Here is a 22785-nt window from a genome sequence, read left to right as displayed (position 1 = left end):
TCTTTCACTTCCTGTGTTTTCTCTTTGATTTCACTCTTTGTACTATTCTTTCCTTCACAGATCAGTTTAACTACGTACATTCTACACTCCTTCTCAGACATTTCTTCTACTGCATTGTTAGTGGATTCTCTTTTGGGGCATCTTGGTTTGTCTGGGGCACTTTGTTCCCTTATTTTTTTCATGTTGCTCGTGTGTTTTCCCACCTAGCTGTATGGATCTGAGGCAATACCAATTCTACCCTGTAGACCTGTATTGTCCCTGAAGATTTCCAGTATCCCACCTTGAAGAAGGAGACACACCCAGTGTAAATAATATACAACCTCAAATCTAATAGCTCCCACCAAGGTGTCCACTGCTTTCTGGCTATAAACAGCAATGATGGATTCAATCACTGTCCAACATATAAACAGAAAATTTGTCAAAAGAATTTATAATCTCAAGTAGTGGACAAAGAGAGAACAAAAATAGTGCAGGACATGATGTTCATGAAGGAGAAAGAGAGAAGCCAGAAGCAAAAATCCTCAGGAAGAGTGGAAGAGGAACCAACAGTGATTGGCTGTTAGGTGGAGAAAAGGTAGAAAGGGAATCCAGGAAAACAGACAAGTGAAAGGAAGAATACATGTAAGAGAGAGAGAGGAAAAAAAAAAAAAATATATATATATATATATATATAAGTCTATATAACAGAACTGCAAAACACCATGCATAGATCACTGTCCTCAACAAACTGATGCTCCAAATATGGTAGAGAGGAGACGCCAGAGAAGAAAAAAAATAAAATAAATCTCGCTGGAAAATTGAACACTGTCTCTGCTGGCATCCGAAAGCTTCTCAGCCCTGCCTCTGACTTCTCACAAGACTGCCTGACCCAGACCGGCCCTGGTAGACTCAGTCACTATCCCACCAATCTGGGCCTCAGATGTCCTGGGTTTGGCCATGTTGCAGTCTCAAAGTCTTAATGCCACTGGAATTTGGAGAGAGAGCACCAGGGATGAGAATTTCCTGAGAAACAGTAGCTAGATGGCGCCCACCAGCACTCCCAGGAGGAAGACCCCAGGCCCAGCCAAACCCACAGGCACCCTGACACTAAACCTCTAAGTCCTGGCTGGTGTCCCCAGACAGGGGCAGTTGTGCCCCAAGATGGCAGTGATAGCAAACCCACCAGCATCCCAAACCCCAGGCTCTGGCTAGTGTCTCATGATGGATGCAGCCTGGCAGTGGACCTCTGGGCAGTGGTGGAAGTGGGAGTAGTGGGGTCGGTGGCAACCGGCAGGGGGTCAGCAGCAGCTGCAGTAGTTGGTGGCATTGGCAGCAGGTAGGGGGGTCAGCGACGGCACCAGAGAGAAGACCTCCAGGTGACCTCCTGGGAGCAGCAGTGGCTTTGGCAGTAGCAGCATTGGTGGCAGCAGTGTAGACAGCAGCGGTGCCCAGAGAAAAGACCTCTGGGTGTCCACAGCAGGGGGTGGGCAGCAGTGGCACCAGGAGAAAACACTGCTGGGCGTCTGTGGCAGTGACCTCCTGTCTTTTCATCTGTCTATTCACCATTCTTATTTTTCTCCTCTGTGACAGGCCTGTCTGATCTGTGGCTCATTTTTCTATTGTCTTGTCTTTTTATGACAGATTGGTAGCGTTTCTGTGTATAATCGGCGTACTGGTCTCTTGCTCATTTTACTTGTGGCGCACTCATCTCAGATACTGGCTTATCTTTTTGATTTCTTTATACGGTTAGCACTTTTGTGCCTTAAGAAAAGAAGTTCTCTTACATTTCCCTCTCAAAGTTTAAGCCCCATGCTTTTCACAACTAAATCCTTAATCCCTCTGGAATTGATCTTTGGGCAAATTGTTCCAACCTCTACGAGAGCTCTATTACCTTTTAACAGCAGAGTGAATGAGAAAAATCAAGGAAGAAAAGTCATCTGCAGAAGATTTGGGAAGATGGCTTAATTTTCCCTTAGGTAGCCTTGAATGGATGGTGTAATGATATTCTCGCATCATTGATTTTTTAAATGTTGGAGCGTCACATGTTAGAAAGTCAAAAACAACCCTGCCCCAAAGGCAGTGGATCCACTCTCAGCATTGGGTCATTTGAACATGTTATTTGATTTTTTTTTTAAAAAGTACAAATTCAAAATGCCAGTTTTAAAAGTATTCAGAAAACAGGTTCTGCATTTGGAGAGCAATGCAGTTTAGACAGGAAGTCAAGCTACCTGGGTTTAAGCCTTGATCTGTCATTACCTGGTTGAGAAACCTTTCTGTATCAGTTAGGATTATGTTCAGTGGACTATAATCCTAACTACAGTGGCTTAACCATATAGTTTATTTTTTCTCAATAACATCCCCAGAACAGGTAAGGCTGGCCCAGTGTGGAGACTCCTTTCAGTTTAGCTTTACAGCACATGGATTTTGTCTTTGTGCTTTTGTTTTTTTGTTTTTGTGACTGTAAGATAGAGCCCTTCTTCTGGCATTGTATTGGCATGTCAGGCATGAAGAAGAGGAGCAAAGAACAAAGAGTGAATGCCAAGTTCCTTTTACAGAGCCTTCCCAGGAGTACAACCTAGTATTTACATCTCTGGAGTCAAAACTCTTTCACCTGCCCATCATTCTCAGCGGCAGTTTTAGCATGGAAAATTCCAGCCCTGAACAACATTAAGGTTCTGGAAGGAAAAAGGGTAGACTGAACATTGGAGAGGTAACTGGCAGTACCTGTCCCACTGTCTAAGCTTCCAGCAGGGATGCCTGTCCACCCATGGAAGGGTTGTTTGGTTGATAAAATGGAAGATCAAATGCAAGAGTACTTTATATACTATAAAATGCATTTCATAATCAGAGTAGAAATGTTCTGAACTAGAGAGCAAATTCAATGATAATGGTAAGTTCTACTGAATCCCTTGGGTAATCAGTATCTATTGAACCTTGGTTCCTTCTCTTTCAGACATCTTCCTATAACCAAGTGTTAACATCTTTGTGGATACACATGCTCAAATATCAGTCTTCAGAATATTGTGGAGCATTGTTGTGGTGGACATTTGCTGATCCTTTCCCCCTTTTCCATTCTTTAAAGACCCTTGAATGTTTTTCCATGTGATTTCTGTTTATATTAACTCTACCTTCACCTCCAAGGATAAGCCTGGAATAGTTTAAGCAGTTCAGCATTCTAGACCCCAAAGAATAGTGATTGATTCAGTGATGGGCTACCTGAGTGACCTCAGATCTTTGTTGTGACTGCTATGAGTCTGACATCCTCTTGGATGATATATCTATCTATATCTGTTTCTATACCTATATCCGTATCTATACAATCTTAAAAGTGCTGCAGCCATTTTTTTGTACCAAGTGGTCTAAGGGTGAAGTCAATCCACAGAGAATACCTATATTGTGAAAACTGCAGAAGATCAAATGACATAGCAAATTTTTGGTTTCCCAAAGTAACCCTATTTCTTCTGTTTTATTTTTTTTTCCAGGTTCAATGAGCCAGAATATATCCTTGTTTTGTTCTTTATATAAGTGAATTTGAATTGTGTTTTCTGTTACTTGTAACCAAAGGATTGCTAAATGATAGCTTCTATATCTTTTCCAGGATATCATAGTATTCTATTCTATTTATTATTTTAAATAAATTATATGTTTAGATAATATTTTAACATATTATATATGCCCATTATGTATATATGAATATACATGCATATGTGTGAGTGTATATATATATATATATGTGTGTGTGTGTGTGCGTGTGTGTGTGTGTGTGTGTGTGTATAAAGTCCTTTCTGAATTAAGGCTGAAAGACCTGAATGAATGTGACTAAAAATGCTTATTTCTCCCAGTCATCAATGGTCTGCCTAGCATCTCTCCAGAGCACTTCAGACTATGAAATGCTGGGTCCTGATTCCTGTCCTGTTGAGGACTGTGCTTCTTACTCCAGTGGTACAAGACTCACCCTTGAATCCTTTGAGCCAAAGACCAGTAGGGCTGAGATAAGTCAGCGTGCTTGTAGGTGCATTGCCTGTTTCCTATTTGCAGAGGCAGCTACAGAAGAAATAAAAGTATCAGCCTTACCTAAATGTTTTCGTGAGTTGCCAGATGTTCTAGTAAGGCATTCACTAACCGTGAGTAATTTCAGTTGCAGGGCTGTTGACCTGCTGGTGGTAAAATCTGTCGTAACCTGGAGGAAGGCTTGGAGGCCTGGGGCGCCGTGTGACTGTGCACCGTGAGTTACTTTTTATTCTCTTAAAACGCCTGGGTTTTAGATTGTATCAATTATGATTGAAAATGCAAAGATGTTGTATCCTGGCTAGGCTGTGTGTTCATGCTTGTATAGAATATAAGCAATAGAAAATACTGACATACCCGTCTTGAAAGCTTTGCCATGGAGTATTCCTTTCCCTCTGTACCTCTTGGGAATTTGTATTCCAAAGAAAGCTCTACACCCTTTCTAATAATTAGAAATATTCCTGATCTCTTCTATGGCAACTGATTAAATGGAAACCTTATTTAAGTATCAACGAGATTTGCTAAAATAAACAAAACAAGAGATATGATAATGAAATAAAAACCTGACTTGTTGCTTCCTGGAAAAAAATGGATAGTGTGTGCTTCCCCTTGCTTTCCAAATCCACTCATTTGGGATGGGAAATTGAAGAAAATATTGTGCAGCAAGGAGATGGGATGTTTTCTAATTCAGAGAAGGTTCTTTTGAAAATCTATTATAGTATAATTAGGGCAGCAGCAACAGCAATAGTGAATTTCCTGTTAAGCTAGAAATATTATAACTTTCCTAATTTGTTGCTATGAGTCTCCAAAGCCATTTCATTGAACATTTGGAAAATTGGCTTTTTAGGAAGGGACATCTACTGATGTATCAATTTCTTGGAAATTTTTCAAAATAAACTAATGATCTCAGATAAGAGCCAGCCAAGGTTTGTCGAGGAAGCAGTATGACTTAGGCCGGGGGAATGCTTTTTATGCCTCTTGGAAAAAAAGCATACCTATAAATCTAATATTTTCTTGGCTGACTAATTTTATATGAGGAACAAATGACAAAAATAAGATAAATGGGAGCGAAAACGAAACCTTTTCTTTCTTTTTTTTTTTTTTTTTGTATTTTGCTGCCCTTGCAGGGAAAGCAGCTAAACTGATGTAACATGAAACTCAAACGCACGTAGCTCTTCATGCTACTTCCGTTTTTCCTGTTTGGCCTCCATGGTTTAATTAACTATTACACAAGCAACACGGCTCATCTGGATGTAACAAGAAAGTAAAAGCAAAAACTCTTTATTCCACATCTGAAAGGCCAGTCCTTTTCATGAAATCTAAAGAATAGTAATAAAATGTTTGAAATCATGTTAATGAACATTAACATTTTTTTCCCCTGGTGTCACCGAGAATCCTTTTGCTTTTCTTCTGGACAGAAGGCCAGGACAGAACTCGATGTATAAGTGGGCTAAGATCAGGCAGCCTGAGAAGTGCCTTGCTCTGGGGAACTTGGTTGGACTGCCCATGGATATTATAACTGAGATATGGCAGTAGCCACCAGACCTTTCTGACATCAAACTAAACCATAAGAGGCCATTACATGTCCTTGTTAAAGACAGAGAAGCTGGAGTGAGATCCAACCTGAGAAGCCCTCCCTTCCATGTGGAGACTCATAGATGGTGTTGCCTCCTGCCATTCCTGCCCCTCCTCCAGCCTCCAGGCTCCCCTTCTGTGCCAGGAACCACAGGGACCCATGATTCCTTGCTGTAGATTTTTCTCTAGAGTGAGCCCCAGAGAAACTCTACTTCACCTCTGGTTTATGGGGAGCAAGAAGAAGTCACAGGAGTTCACGGTGCACATTCATAGCATCTGCCAGATGTAAGGAGGACAGCGTCCTATTGACGGTTCTTATTATACCTGTGGTATAAGATTCACCGCTGAGTCCTTTGAGCCAAAGACCAATAGGGCTGAGATAAGTCGGTGTTCTTGTAGGTGCATTTCTTTAAGCTCTTGGAACAGGGAAGAAGCCGCTCCTGGGTTGGTGGGTGCTGGCGGGAGAGAGCAGTGGACAGGAGGGAAGAGGATGCCTTCTGGAGCAGAGGTTAGTCTCCTAACCAGGACTTTCCAAGAGAATGGCGTAAGTCAGCCAATACCCCCAAATTTCTTGGGCTTTGTGGAATTTTATGCAAGAAATCCAAACACTCTAGTTAAAATAGCCTAGAGGCAAGGAACCAGCTAACAAGAGATGGGAAGGATATATGTAAAGTTACGTTAATGTGAAGTATATGAATTGACCCCAGGCTTATTATTATTACTTATGTCCTGTTGCTTGAGTGTCTCTAGCTTCTCCATTTTAGGATGTTAAACTGGAATTATATTTTTCTGTAGTTTTCTGTATTTGTAAACTCTTTCCTCCTCCTCTTAAAAATAATGACTGTTTTAATCCTCTTAGCCCGAGAGCTCCCTACACTTTATTTTTAATGTCTCATAAATGCTCCTCTGTCACGAAACACCCATTTGTCAACAGCATACCTTTCATTCAGGAGAGAGATTATTTCAGAGACTGAGAACATAAGATGCCAAATATCCAGGGGATGATTAAAGTCTGCATCCAAATATTTTCAAATGTAGACATAGAGACAAATACTTATCATCCAAGTAATTGATTTTCTGTCGACTATTTTCCACTTGATCATGCTTTTAATGACAAAAGCTAATAAATTCTACAAAGAAAAAAACAAACACAAACTGCCTTTCTATTAAAATACAGTAAAAGAAGAGAAAGAGGTTGTTAATTTCCCAGAAATTTTGCAACGTGTTCTTTTAATGTTATATTGGCACAGAATGTAGTTTGTAGGGGATTAATGGTGACTTTAATTGACCTGCTGTCTTGAGGAGAATGATAGGGCATGATACGACCTCAGGATATCAGGCTGTGTTCCTAGAAATATAATTCACTCACATAATTCAACAAATATCAATTGAGTACTCGCTTGTGACAGGCACTGTGCTAGCTGATGGGGAGATTCACGGGGAACAGGAGGGAGAGGTGGGGAAGGATGATAATCAAAGTATCACACAAATGTGTTTTATAAACATGCTAAGTACTCAGATGGGAAAAAACAACAACATAAAATAACAGGAATTATCTGAAGGCTCATCAGGGATCAGGGAAGTCTTCCTTCAAGAATTCGGAAGGGGTTAGAGATGGGTAAAGGCCCTGAGTTAAACAGTAGGAGCATGGAGCTTACTATGTCAGAAATCCAAGCCAGAGTTGCTGGAAAGCAACGGGTCATGATAAGAAAGAAAGCTGAAGAAGTGGCAGGGGCCAGATCATGAGGCTTGGTAGAGAATGAATGAATGAATGAATGAATGAATGAATGAACAAATCTCAGTAGCTGATAATAAGGGATAACTCCTACTGTCTCCTGTCATCAGTGTTAAAATAAAAGGAGTTTGCAGTTGTTCAATGACTGCTGTTATACCTCTGGAGAAGGTATTCATTCATTCAGCCAATAAACACAAGACAAAATCCCTATAAATTCTAGTAGGCAGATAGTATGCCAATAAGCAAATATTTTATAGTAAATTTTTATTTATGAATAAGTAGTAAATGGAATTTAAGTATACCTTGGACGGTGTCCAAGTGTGGTTATTCTGTTGAGTGAAATAAAGTTATGTGTCCTAACAGCCCTGGGATGAAGCTCAGGACAGACATCCTTCATAGCACTCCATTCTCAATTAGAGACTTTGGAGAAATGCCAAGAGAGGAAAATAAGAGAGGGAAGCTGTGCAGAGATCAATTTATTCTTGATTCTGAGGTTCTGGTGATGCCACTGTTCTCTCTGCCTCTCTCTGGAGTTGTGGAGAACAGGGAAAGGATGAGGGGAGCAACATATGTATTTAGAGGCAAATAACTGAGTCTAATACTGACCGAGAAGGATCTGAGCGTCAGAGTATTCCTGTTTCTTATAACAAGATGAGCTTGGTACAGCTTATGAGACACTTGATGTAGTTCATACACCATGCCCATTGACCATCTCTAAGAAAGGCTCACATCTTACAAGCAATGCACACCTTTAAGGAGAGTCCTCCTTTTCCACATTCCCCAAAGCTGGTATCTGTTGGTGCTTCTTAAAATCATCAGTAACTTCCCACAGATAATAGTAAATCCCTGGAACCTTGATGGAGGTTTACGGTTGGGTCTGTGTTCTCTGAACATCTGTTTAAAGACCTCTTCATGGCAAAGTTTGCAAATCTGCATAGAAAGTTGCAGAGAGCCCTAGGATGGCGGCTGGCATTGGGCCAAGGGGTGGCGCATAATTAGTGTTAACACGATGTGATCTACTTTTGCCTGATTAGTTAATGTCTCCTCTGTGCTAGTGGTCAACAGATGTTCCCATTCTTTCTTGATTGGTACCGTGGCGCATGCTCCAACCGTGCTACTTAATCCTAAGCTGATTGGCTGCCTTAGGGTATATAAGACATTCTCTTCACCTGGGAGGTGATGGCAGGACGCAGGACTAAGAACACACCTCTAGCACGCACCTCTAGATCGCAGAATGAAGATCGCAGGACGGAGGACTAAAGCCACACCTCTAGGTTGTAGGTTGCAGGTTGCAGGTCACAGGACGCACCACTAAGAAGCACCTCTGATAGCACGCACCTCTAGCACACACCTTTAGGACGCAGGATGCAGGACACACCTCTAAGAAGAAGCAGCAGACCTCTAAGAAGAAGCAGCAGAACTCTAAGAAGTATAGCACCTCTAAAATCAAGCAAAGTCTCTGTTCCTCTAAGCAAAGTCTCTCTTCCTCTCAAAGCCTCTCTTCCTCTAAAACTAAAAGTAAGCAAAGCCTCTCTTCCTCTATAAACTAGCAAACAAGCAAGGAAGTAGCCCAGATAAAGATAATAGAAGTAGTTCACTTCCAGTCCACCTCTGATAAACTACCGCGGGATTGTTGCGGGGGTGGCAACAGAAAGTATAGAAAGTATTAATGCTGTTGAGGAGATTAATTAAGCAGGGCACCTGTGAGGGTCACCTTCATGCCTTGGTTGCAAAAGTCAGAGGGTTTGATATAAGTAGTTCATTATATCAAAGGGAAGCAAAAAGAATTATCTGCTTTAATCTTTAGGAACTTCTTTCTGACCTTCACTGTGTATGAATGAAAATGATTGTCTCTCTACTTTCTGTCTTAGTTTGTTCCAGCTGCTCTAATGAAATGCTATTAATGGAATGTCTTATAAACTACTGCAGTTTATTTCTTACAGTTCTGGAGGCTGAGAAGTCCAACATTAATATTCTGGCAGATTCAATGGCAGGTGAGGGGCTGTCTCCTGGTTCATAGATGGTGCTTCCTGGCTATGTCCTCACATGGTGAGAGGATGAATGAGCTCTCTGGGGTCTCTTGATAAGGGCACGAAATCTCATTCATGAGGTCTCTGTCCTCATGACCTAATCACTTCTCAAAGGCTCCATCTATTTCCTAATCTCACTGCCTTGGGGTTTAGGATTTCAAAGAACAAATTTTGGGGAAAACAAACCTTCCAATCAGAGCCCATGCTCAGAGCCTCAGTCGGGAGGAGTGATGGAAATGTTGGTCATGTGCTCCTTTACAATAAGCTTTCTCAGTGTGGTGCTGTTTTCATTTTAGACCAGATAATTCTGTTGCAAGGTGCTGTTCTATGCAATGTAGGATGTTTAGCAGCTTCCCAGTGCTAGTAATATATGACCCCAGTCATGACAATAGTCTCGACATTGCCAAATATCTCCTGGGAGGAACAAAATCACCCTCCGTTAAGAACCACTGCCTCAGTACATCATAATCAATGACTCATGGTAATGAATTTTAGATTTTTATTATAGTTTTCTTGCCAATGTGTCCAATTCTAAATATATAGCCTTCAGTTTAATAGGATGGTGTCTTCACAGTTCCATAGTTCTTATATCATAATAAAAAATACTATTATGAAATATATCAAAATAGATTCTACTGTTATTGTAACTGAAAAGAACAAATAAAAACTATGATGAAACCAGTATTAGAAGGCTAAATAATTAGATATTTACTTAGCCAAATATATGAAATCCTAACATAATAGTGAGTTTTCCTGGGGGTTATACACTTTGAGAGCCTTACTTCATTTGTTAAAACCTTCTATAGTTTCACCCTCAAAGTTGAAAACTTACATAGTGATTTCAACTGTTTTTTAAATGTTACATTTGCAAGAATCTTAATGCCACCAAGGACTCCAACTCAGTCAGCTGCAAGAATTAATAGTGTTTTGATGACACATAGGAACTTAAATGAGGCACATTTAATGAGATCAATTCTAGTTTTATAGGAAACTGGGAACAACAGAGAGGGGGGAAAAGTGCTGCTCTTATGTCTTTTGGTGACGATACTTGACATTTTAGTTTAAGTTATTATAATAGTATATTGGTTTAATGTTCCCTTAATATCTGTGGTTTAATCAAAGTTTCTGAAAATGGAAAGAATGTATTCTCTCCATCACTGTAAAGTTAAGGAATGACATTTCAAAATCACTTTCATCATACATGATTAGATCTTCCAAAATGGTATTTTATTATGCTGTGGTGCCCTGGAAGGCTTAAGGTTGGGTAAGTTTACTAAACATATGACTAATATATGACACTATTAAAAAAACTATTTTTTAAATTCCTTTTTACTGTTATTATTTCTCTGCCTTAAGGGCCTCCTGTCTCAAAGTGTTGCCTATCGTTCAAATGAAGCCAATATTATTTGTAAAATAGAGCTTTCTTTTGTGTCACTGATATGTTCAGGGATATTTAAGGATCTTTCTCTCTTTTTCCTACAAAGCTTTGAAAGCTCTAGACTAGAGCTTCTCAAACTCTGTGGGAAGGACTAGTCTTGCTATTATTATTTTTTTTTTAATTTCCAGTTTGTCACAAGTCAGTTCCTGTCTTCCTGTCTAGAACTTGTACTTAAACCCTGCCACATGGAATCTAACAGCGAAGTTCAATGATATTCAAGACATTCTGCATCCCATTCATGAGGCAAGTGCAGCTGACCACAGATTTGGACATTGCAGTAATGCCCAACTGCTGTCAATGTTTCTAGACTGTTACCTGCACTCGTCTGGTTGCAATCTGATGAGACTGGTCTTTGAACCCCACATGAACCGGCACTGTCCTAGATTCTGAGCTCCATGAGGACAGAACCCAGGTCTGCTCCTGTTCATTATCATAAACCCAGCACCTGGCACGGTCTGTCCCATTGTAAACACATTAGGTACACGTAGAACCGATCATTCCATAGGTGAAAGCACCTGCCTCCAAAGTGGTTGGATCAGAGCTTGATCACACTTTACCATCGACAGGATTACCATGCCCTAACTACAACAGAAAATAGAAATGACACCCTCAGACTAATTTATTTTAAAAACCTATACTTTTTAGTGTAAAATCTACTAACATAAGACATAGTTCTTACCCTTAGTGCTGGCATGACTTTTATAAGGGAAGATCACTTGATTAATAATTTAATTTTCTTTCACTAGAGAGTTGCAAAAATCCACTTAATTCAGTTCACTTGTTCAAACAAAATAAGAGGAACGTAAAGGAAATCTAAAACAATGAGCCATTAAATAGCAATATTGAGAGAAACAAGTTACCAATGCAACCACCTCCCCCCAAAAAACCCTATATTTATATTTAATACCAAAATAGCTTCCTTTGATGCTACTCTTGAAACTGTTGAACAGTCTAAAAGTGTATTTCTGAAAATAAGAATCATATGGAGTTAGTTTAGCATCTACCACTGTCATTTCTACAGGAAAAACACCCGAGACACAAGTAACATTTTTCAAAATTTAAAATGTAAGCAATTCAGAATAAGCTACTTGACAATTCTATGTGAACTTGTATTTCTAACCTTCAGTAGTTCAAGAGTACTTTTCTGAAGTGGTGAGAGGTTGAAGCTGAATGCTCATTTTTTCATTGATTATTTCATTATATCTAAAGTTAATAGCCAAGAAAAACAAAGACAGTCACTATATGTTTTTCCCACCCTTATTAGCCACTTACTTTTCCATGGAACATTTGTTATTTCTGGGAAACATATGGCATATGACCAGAACCATAATTAGTAACAGTTTGATGTTATAGGAATTCAAAATTTAGCCATTTCTAGCTTCATTAGATCTGTAACTTCCTTTAATATATAAAAGCAAGTAGAGCCCCTAACAGTGCATTCTAGAGTCAGCTTTTTTTCTCCTTTACCAACTGCAGTCTTTGCTTATTTGGATGGAGAGGTGTTTGAAGACTTTTGAGAGTTGGCAGAGAATCCTCAGACTTTCCAACAGGAGATTTTCCACTGAGTTCTCATACATGTTCCAGCTAGGGGACACAGAATAATCACTTTTGCATTGTGTTGGAAGCCATTGGTTGCTGAGGCTAATTATGCAAAGAAGTAAAGTGAAGCATCTCATCCATATGCAGATGTAGTTTCCCCCATGTTAATAATGCAGTTATTAAGGATTGGAAATGCAAGATTGCTTAGCAACAAACATAATAGTACTTGCTCTTTTGAGCAACAGCCGTCATAAGTGATATGTCTTATAAATGTCCTGGTGGGTATTTTCCTTTTACTTTCCAGTGAACATTACTTGTACCCATTGCCATAGGATTAAACAAAGAGCTTTTATTACAGCTTCAGGGCATGGGTTTAGGTGTACTCCCTGAAGTACAGAGATCAGACCTGAAGCCTGGCATTAGCCCAATCTAGAACCAATAGGATATGAGGCCATAGCGAAGGATAAGTGGTTAAGAATTCCTACAGCTCTCATGACCTGTATAAGTTTCTAGTTTTCACTGCTGGTAAGTCTATTTGGTGGCAATGTTACCTCTGTGAGATGCAGGAACTCGCTGTAATATTGCTCAGGCTTTTTGTTCTTTTGGCTCTAGGACTTCAGGATGCAACTAGATTCCACATACTAACCAAAAGGGAACAGAATTCCCATTTCACTCTAATGAAAAAGTAATACTTTGGTTACTAAGGGTGCTAGCACTCCCTTGTCATTTATACTTCACTCTGTGTGTGGAGAACAAGTGAGCATCTGGGAGAATTTGCTCTGGGTGGTCTTCTACCCCCACCGTCCTTTCTTTTCTAAATTAGACTAACCTCAGTACAGCTGAGAATCCTGGCTTTCCCCTGCTATTTTCCTATTCTCGGCTTCCATAATCATCCATCCTAACTTGATCTCTTACATCCTAGTCTGCCCTGGGAAGAGCAAAGAATACCCAGATCTAGGACTGTCTTGTAAGAAAGACTGTCTCTAAAGAGCTTCAACAGTTTTCAGAGGAAAGAGGGCCCAGCCTTCCCTCAGAACAATGACAGGGAAAGAATCAGTCTACCACAGAGACAGTCATTCATCCTGGAGGGGAGAGATGTCCTACTTGGGACTGTCACCCAGTGATTGATGCCTGCTTGACCCCAAGGCACGTGGCTGTGCTTTAGGGATTCACGTCAGTGAGCAGAAGGAGTACTTGGTCTTCACAGGGTACTGTCCTGAATGTGTACATCTTCCTCACAGCTTCAGTTTCCGGTGCTTTCCACATCCTTGGCTTTATTTTTGCCTTATTGTGTCCTAGAATCACTAATTAATTGTGGGCCCAGTTCCTTCTGTGCACTTGCTAATTGGATGATTTGAAAAATTGCTCCATGCTGGCTTCAATAACACATAGAGAATTCAAAGGCTGAGAGGTGCTGAGAAAGTCAGAGAGACCATAATGGTTGTGAAAATCCAGCAAAAGTCACCCGAGATAGCTGTTACCCTAGTAACCAGGGGAGACAGAGCACTTGGGGCAGAGGGGTTAGAAAAAAAAATATTTCCAAAAAGGTCAGGATCTGCAAGATAGCCTATTCTTGAGAACGTCTGTGGGAAGGAAGTCCTGTCTGGAGTGTGCACTGGTTGGAGAGCCCTCAGTAGCTGGTGCTCCTGTTGGGAAAGGGGATTTCCCTCAACCCAGCGTGAAGGACCAGGACTTTGGTGTTCAACATGCTGAAATCTGTGTCTGGACTCATTTATTAGCTGTGGTGCTTGGAACAAATGGCTTAAACTCTCTGAACATCCAGTAGTTCATGTGTGAAATGACAAACAACAGTAGTTGTGTCATGAAGGTTTGGTAAGGGAAAAGTTGGTTAGATCACGTTGAATGGAATCGAGCTGGTTAGAGTGTCTAGACCACATCCTGACACACAGCAAACTCTTAGTACTGGTTAGCCATTTTATTATGCAAGCATTATTTATTTTTGTTGATTTTTGTGATGCAATAATAGTAAAACATTAACATAGGTAATTACTTAGCCTGGCATGACTCGGGATTCAAGACATGTTGTAGGAAAGTCATTGTTCCTGTCCCTTCCTCTACGTGCTCTTTCTGGACAGTTTGTTTTCTCCCCTTCCTCTACGTGCTCTTTCTGGACAGTTTGTTTTCTCCCCTTACCATGCTCCCTCCTGTATTTGGGAGAGAAGGAATATTAAAAAAAAATTGGATAGGAAGAGTGCAGCTGTTTGGTGGGGACCTTGGGTTGCTGGGCTATCATGGAAGTGTGGGAAATGCTGAGAGGCCACTAGACTGAAGCTGGCCAAGTAACCCCTGGAAACCATTCCCAATGTGTTTTTGATCATCCTGGGCTGCTACTTACTTGGCATTTAGACATAGGTGATTTGCAGCTTCAGATTCTAGAGTTTTCCCCCTATTGAAATGTAAACCTTCAGCATGGCTAGGATTTTTGTTTTTTATGTTCACTGTGAAGGCCCTAATGTCTAGTTATGGCCGTCAGCTCCACCTTTGGGCTGAACCTCCTGAATGTCCTCACACTAGCCTACAAATCCCCATAATCTCCCTCACCCCGTGTTACCTCTCTGATTTTTATCTCCTCCTACTCTCTTACATAATCAGGAAGATAAAGCTGTAGGCATCAGAAAGACTCATTCAGCAGCAATGATGTTATAGGAAGATTTAGAATCAGTAAAAGTTGGGGTTTAAATTCTAGTTGTACGATTCATTGGGGCGCTACTGGGCCAATCGTGGGACCTCTCTAGGCATAAGCCTCCAAATTGAAAAAGGATTGGACCAGGGTGCTTCTAGTTGTAGATCTAATGGCAGCGTGGCTATTGATTCATCCATTCGGAAACATTTCTACAAATTTTTGGTCCCTGGTGTGAAATTGTAAATCTTAACCTGGTGAATCATAGGATAACAGCTGCTTTCCCACCCTCAAGGCTTTTGCAAAGAAGGTGGAAGGGTAGCCAGAGGCTGACATCATGTCCATCCTTCCTAACTCCAGGTCATTTCCATCAAACAGCACTTCCCAGTGTTAATCACTGAGTCTATCTCCATGATTTTACCATTCTGCATTCTGTGTATACTACTTTTTAGCTAATATCTTCTTTTAAACCACCTCCCCTTTACATTTTAACTTACACTTGCTCCAAGCAGTAATGGCTGTGAAATTGCAGGTTGAACATGCCAGCTATTTTTTTGTAATGCACATTAAAATAAATACATAGCCACAATCTGCCAGAATTATGTGCAACCCAAAATGGCCTTGAGGGGCACTCATGGGACACATTCCACATTTTGGGAAGTACCCCCATGAAGTTGAAGAGCTGAACATTGTGCACAGGACCCTGGGAACTCCATTGCCATTGGTATCCTTTTCCTTGGGAGGAAAGGAAAAGCCATCTTTCTCAAAGAAAGTACTGAGGGTCCCATTCTAAAGCACTGGGATTATCTACTTTGGGGGGGTTGTTGGAATGAGGTATGGAAGTGACTAAGCCTTCTTTTTTGAGGGAGATGACAAAGAGAGTTGGAAAGAAGAAAGAAAGCATTTTGCTGGCTGCAAAAATAAGAATCAATGGTAGAGGGAAGGGCTGGAGAGAAAGAGCAAGTAACTGAGTGAAAGAAAGTAGTTGAACAAGAAGAGGAGTGGTGGGGGTGTAAATGTTGGGGAGAAATGCATTTGCTCAAAGAAGCAGAACATTAAGTGGGAGGCAAGAAACTTTCTGAATGTCCTCAAGTCTTCCTCCTCTTGGACTTTTTGACTCTTTTCACTTATAAGAACTTGCAATTTTCTTAAGTGTCACTTATAATCAGAGAAGGCTGATTAGATGCCCCCAAGGGCTCAGCTTAACTGTCCAGGGGGATGGTATTCTCAATAAATTTCTTGCTCATGGGCTCATTCTCAGGTTAGCCCCTGCCTGACACAGACATGGCTTTGGCATGAGAGATAGATTTAGCACTACCAGACAGAAAGAGTTAAGAATGCTTCTACATTTCTTCTAGCATCCTTTCACACTTAATAAAGAAAGGGAAAGATCTTAGCCTTTGTCATAATACAGATCTTATTGACTCAGGCCCACACATCCTCAATGGTCAATATTTAAAGAGTAAATACTTAGAAAAAAATCTGAATTCCAGAGAATTAAAATATCTGTTTGGGAACATCTCTCCTGGCACATAGCTGAACTTACTGTCTGCACATGGTCACAGCTCTGTTGAGGGGGATCATGTTGGGGTCTGACCTGCATTGCATTTTGCCCTTGTACGAGCAAATACATTATAACATCATAGGTTATTGATTAGGGGTAGGGAGATGTGTTAGGGGCCAATTCACCTTCGCAAAGGTCTATCAGGAAAAAATGTCTGCATTGTTTTGTATCGTTCCAGATTTTTCCATGTAAAAATAGTGCCCACTCAGAGGGAATGCTGATATGGTTTCCATACTTTTCAAAGGAGGACAGGAAGTGGGAGGCTCTGAGGAGGCCAAGTATGGTCTATACATCAGAGAGAACAGATTCGACCAAAAGACAAGAAGCTCTTTGTTAAGCTGTGCCAAGAATATTATTGATTACCCTTTCCCATGATGAATGTAGGAAACCTCAAGAATTAAATTGCATTCAAAGCACATGAAATGCAGTCCCATGTACTGTTCTTCCAAAACCTCAACTAGGATATTTATAATAAGGTTTTGGTTTTTTCCCAGATTTGAGAGAACACTCATCTGAAATTACATTTTCAGGTCAATTTCTGCCAGATGTTCGTCAGATAAATTACAAATACTCTTCTTTAGTCAGAGCATTGTCCCTTGAAGAGCCCTTTTTTTTTTTAGCTATTTATGATCACTTTTCCATATTGTTCTTAAGTTCACTTAGAGGCAGACCCAGGGCTAAAAGTATTTCTCCAAACCTTTGCCCCCTCCTTTGATTTTTCAGAATTTTCAAAACCATGCCTAGGCTTTGACCAAAGCAAACAACTCTTTGGAGCCCACGGATCTCAGCAGCACCAGTGTGGCTGGCCACTTCCAGAAGAAAATTCATGGCATGTTATGCTCCACTGAATTAACATAAATAGAAGAACCCACCTCCCTACCCTTGGCCAGTTCCTGGGATGATTCAAATGAAGTAAAAACTTAGATCATGGGACCAGAAGAAACCAGAGTCTTCGATTCACTTTCTTTTATATAATTTTGGTCCTTGCTTGTTTGTTTCACATGAATTTTATGTGAACAAAATGACTCTGGTGCATATACATTAAAACCAAACCAAAATCTAACAGCCTCCCCTCAGATGAAACAGACCATGGGGAAAGGTCTGTTCTGTCCATCCTCTGAAAAACTCATGTCTAGTGCTGCTTGTTAGTTGCAGGGGAAAATCATCTTCTCTAGATCTAAACCACTGAAAATTTTTAAGTTTATGCAGTGAGTTGGGGGAGGAGCACAGGAAGCTGAGTTGAAAAGATGACGACATCTAATTCAGTCTTCTCTTCTGGTGCAGTAGCATTATGCCCATGCTGATAGCTGGTTGTATTTTCTGTTTTTAATTTCCTCAATTTTCAAACTGTAGAATAACATATTATGGTGTCTGTTTCCTAGAAACAGAAAACACAAGTAAATATTTGAGAAATTAGATACAGAGAAATTTGGTCTGAAGCTTGTCAAAAAGATGCATGAAATCGAGCCCCAATAAAAAAGACTTGTTCTTCCTTGCATCTGGTTTATCATGTTTTGATGAAATTATTCTTTGTGGCCCCCTCATGAATAGTTTCATAACTAATGCAATAAGTGGTCACTGCACAGACATGGCACTTAAAAATCAGAATACATGTGTAGGTTTTAGCTTAAGTCTTTCATTTACACAGCATTTTATGAGTCTATGTTACTGCAAGTAATCTTTGAGGGTGCCGGAGGCAGGAGTTCAGATGGAAGCCTCAGCCTCCATCCTGCCTGACCCCTCTCTTTCCTTGTTGTCTCTGGCTGCCAAAGGCAGGACTGCCAGGCAAGCATGCTGTATTAGTTTCCCGAAGCTTCTGTGGCAATTTACTACAAATTTAGTGGCCTGAAACAATGCCACTTATTAGAGTACAGTTCTGACAGAGTCTAAAGTGAAGGTCTCAGCAAGGCTGTGCTCTAGGGCTCTGAGAGGGAATTCGTTCCTTCTAAAGGCTGCTGGCCTTTCTCAGCTCATAGGCCCTTCCTCTCACCACTCCAGCCTCTGGCGTCTACCATCACACCTCTTACTCATGGTTCTGAACCTCCCGCCTCCCTCTTGTGATTACAAGACCCATCCAGGTCCTCCAGGACAATCTTCCATCCTCACACCCTTAACCGAATCCAATCTGTAGTCTTTCTACTATGTAAGGTAATGGATTCCCAGGTTCTGAGGACTAGGAGGTAGACATTTTTGGAAGTCTTTCACTATGTCAAATCTCCAGCTTCACATTTTCAAGCTTCATCTTACACACACCTACTATCCCCTACACACACACACACACACACACACACACACACACACACACACACGGGAGGATCTGCTCAGGTCTGGAAATGGCTCAGACCAATTGAAAAGGATATTCTGGGATACCAGCTACCTAGAGGGTGGTTAGGTTTAAGAGAAGAATAGAGCAAGCTCAAGGAGAGTCCCATGCCATTGACTTTGGGACTCCTTGATTCCTGAGGAAAAGTACAACCAAAGCAAGGCCAGAGTAGGGCCCTCTGAAGCTGGGTGCCCAGAGCAAGGTCCAGGTGCTGGAGGTTACACTGAGTTTTATAGATAGGTAACATAATCATAATTGCCTGGAGATGAACTACCTTCAAAGGGGAATCAACTACCTCTTCTAAAGGAAATAGCAGAGATGCAGTGACAGAGGAAGGGGGACCAGGGTTACATCTCCTGGAATTTATGAACAAAATTAGAAATCTATTTTTATTTTGTTTTAAACACTGTGCAAGCTGAAAAGGACAAAATGTGCACAAAGGGCAGATGTGGCCCCTGTCCTCCTATTTGCAACTGACTCTGATTTAAACACATAAGCATAGCATCCCTAGGCACAGACAACATCTCATGGAACGTGTGAACACTGGACCTCGATGCTTGGTTCCGAGGTGGCACACTAATTAAATTGCTTAAAGCTGACAATTACATCCATCATCATGTCACACCACCCAACAGGCTCAGCAGAGGTTTAGCGGAGAGACTAAGTGACCTCATTAAGATACATGGAAACCACTGGAATATTTGGAGCAGAAGACTGACAAGATCTGGCTTACAGGCCAGTGCTAGCATTCCAGCAACTTAACCCCCACAGTGACTCTTATTGGTCACAGTCCCATTTTCTCCTTCCTTGTTGATGTCCTTGAGTAGTTAATAGACCCACTTACCCACACTGTTAGTGTGTTAGAAAAGGACTGGAGTTCAGAGTTGCCTCCATGGGTGACTTGAAGGGAAAAGCTCTATGTCCCCTGAATCACCATATGGCTGTAAGTAGACTTGCTTCATGTGCCTCATAAAGTTGATCGAGGTTAATGGAAATTACATATGGTATGGGACAATGCTTTCAAAATATTATATGCAATCTGATTGTGGGAGGGTGTTCTGATTGCTAATTAATGCTGCTCAGCTCTCAGTCCTGCTGCATGCTAGAATCACCTTGGAGCTTTAATGAAACACTAACACCAGGGCTCGACCTCCCCTCTGAGATTCGGACCTGTTGCTCGTGGAGGAAGGCTGGGCATCAGTATTTGTGCAAAGCTGTCCTCTGCACGCCCTTGAACCACTGCCCTTTTTCGATTTTCCACCGATTCTTCCTCTGGATGCTTCATGGGAGTCCCATCCACATTTCATTGGGTCTTTGTTAAATGTCACTGCCTAAAAGAATCCTGCCTCCACTCCTCCGTTTAAATAGTCCTCCCACCCTGGCCAGTGGCTCCCTACCCCCTCAAAGCGCTTTTGTGTCTTTCAAGCCTTTGAGGGTCGCCTGACATGATGTTCATACTTGTGGGATGATGAGGCTTGAATTCTATGCAGTGGAGGAATGGGGGTCCGCCCTTCAAGGAGACATCCCTAAATTTCTGATCCCCTATAGTTTTAAGAATTCAGGGCTAGACTGAGTCCTCCCGGCTGAGGGTGGGGGCAGCCGATGATAAAGGAAGGCTGTTTTGTTTTTCTAAAGTGAGAAACATGGTTTTAAGATGTTCCAAAAGAAAAGGGAGGGAATCCAATCTTTCTAAAAATTGAAAGCAAATCTTTGGCAGAAGACAAGTTGACAAATGGAAAGAAACCTCATCCAGGAGTTGCAGAATCAATATCCAGATTGAGTGGGTAAGTCTAGCTGGTCAAAGAACCTCGAAGTTGATGAAAAAGAAAAATAGTCACGAGCGACAGCTGCGTGCTCTGATCTCCTTTCATCCCACGCCTTCCTCGGTGACAGACAGAGGAGAGGAAATGAGAAGATTGTGGAGTGGGGGGCGTTGGGGGCGCCGGACAGGAGGCCTGAGGAGGCGGGCTCAGCACCTGGCGCAGCGACAGCCTCCCGCGCCTGCCTGTAGGGTTGGAGCCCAGCACCACCGCCTCGGAGCTGTGAGGACTTGTCACACCTTCCTGTCCTTCCTGGCCCCTGGCATCCTCTGTGAGGGAGAACAGCACCAGCCCCCACTTCATTCAGTCGTCGCAAAGATTAAGCAAAATAATATGGACAAGTTTGTAGCACAGTAGTTGGCAAATGTTAATGCTTATTATTGTTGATGACTTTTTAAAAAGTAGTAATCTGCCAGAGAAGGCTGGTGAAAGTTTTTTCTTTTAACCACATGGTAGTAACCCTAGGAAACCTGGAATGCGCCAAGGGAGCTGACTTTGACTCTTCCCCAAATGCTGGGAGGATATATTTGTCCCTCTTGGGAAAAACTAGTGGTAGATTGAATGCTAAGTGACAGTAGTCAAAGTTAGTGTGAAATGTACACAGCTGTACTTGAGTATTTATCATTTTAAAAAGTGTTAATCAGGCTGGCTGTGGTGGCGCATACCTGTAATCCCAGCAACTCAAGACGCTGAGGCAGTAGGATTACAATTTCAAGGACAGTGTCAGCAATTTAGCCAGGGTATAAACAACTTAGCAAGACCCTTTCTCAAAATAAAAAATAAAAAGGACTGAGGATGTGGGTCATTGGTAAAGTCCCTCTAGGTTTAATCCCTGGTACCAAAACAAACAAACAAACAAAACAAAATCAAAATTATATTTCATATAAATTAATCACTAATTAATATTTGTTTATGATTTGATTAGTTTACTTTTAGGCAAAGCACAGTACAGAGAAACACATGCTGAATATTTTCTAACTTTTGTCCAAGACTTAGAAAAGTCAAACCAAAGAAAGGCCACATGGGTCATGACGAAGAAAACATCCCTGAGCTGGACCCAGCTCCCCAATTACAGCCTTTGCCTGTGGCCCCAAAGGGAAAACTTACTTAGGGGAAATCCACCCAGAAAATGTCACAATTGCGTAAGTGGCATATTATCATGTAGATGTACTTTAATTCATAAGTCTGTTCCTGAAAAACTATTCCTAAATCAAATTCTTATAATTTATTTCCCCACTAACTTTTATGATGTCTGTATAACATTATCTTCATTTCTGATTGATTTTAATTCATGGTAATTTCTAATTCTTTGTCAGACATGGTCATTAAAAACATGCAGAGGAATACTTGGTGGCACCAGGGAAAGCCATGGTCTTGTTTACTATTTAAGAACAGTCAGTATATTCTTTGGCAAATTTAAGGAATGTTTTTCCTCACAGTAGGGCACTGGTATACTTTGGTGAGCCTTTTCGTTTTTATTTTTGTAAATATAGCACATATGGTCTTAAAATACTTTTTTGGGGTTGCTCAGGTTATGTCATCCAGGGGTTTTTTTTGTTAGTCCTTTGTTCCCTGGGCTCTCCCAGTCCATATGTTCAACTCCTGCTTTAGCATTTCTGTATAGATTGTGCTCTGACAAATGGAGTGACAGATCGTGGATTGGAAAACCCCACTGGCCCAGAGGGTAACAGGAATTGAATGAGCTCCACAGGGAACTGACCCTAAGGCCAGGGCTCATCTCTCTTGCCCCTTCACCCCTACCAAGAACTCAAACTGAAAAGGTCAAAGCCTCCTGTATTAGTTTGCTCTAGCTGCTCTTAACACATTACTACAAATTTAGTGTCTTAAAATACCACCAATTTATTAGCTACAGTTCTGGAAGTTGAAAGTCCAAACTGAGACCCACTGGGCTGAAAAGCATGTGTAGGCAGGGCTATTACCCTCTGCAGCGGAGAATTCATTTTCTTGCTTTTCCATGCCTACAGGAGTGATGAGTTCTCAGATTTATCACCTTTGCCTTAAATGTAATTTATTTAACGTTAAATTTATATAATTTAATTTTTAATAATGACTGTTTGACAACCAACTCACAAAATTCCTGAAAATTTAGTGTTAGCTTTTGGGAGTCAGTAC

General features: G+C 41.1%; 1 protein-coding gene across 2 annotated transcripts in view; it reads left to right on the top strand.

Moving 5' to 3' along the window:
* NCALD (neurocalcin delta) overlaps nt 1-22785 on the top strand; it is a 364457-nt gene that overhangs the window by 116760 nt on the left and 224912 nt on the right. The window contains exon 2 of one of the 2 annotated variants that reach the window (XM_079108706.1): nt 4118-4204. The exons of the other annotated variant lie outside the window; for it this stretch is intronic. The gene's annotated coding sequence lies outside the window, so the exon portion shown is untranslated. The remainder of the gene's footprint in view (nt 1-4117; nt 4205-22785) is intronic. 2 annotated transcript variants of the gene reach the window in all.

This window comes from Sciurus vulgaris, assembly GCF_902686455.1.
Source record: "Sciurus vulgaris genome assembly, chromosome: 1".
Lineage (NCBI taxonomy): Eukaryota > Metazoa > Chordata > Mammalia > Rodentia > Sciuridae > Sciurus > Sciurus vulgaris.
The sequence above is the reverse complement of the archived record's forward strand: the minus strand, read 5'-3'. Positions and strand labels throughout refer to the sequence as shown.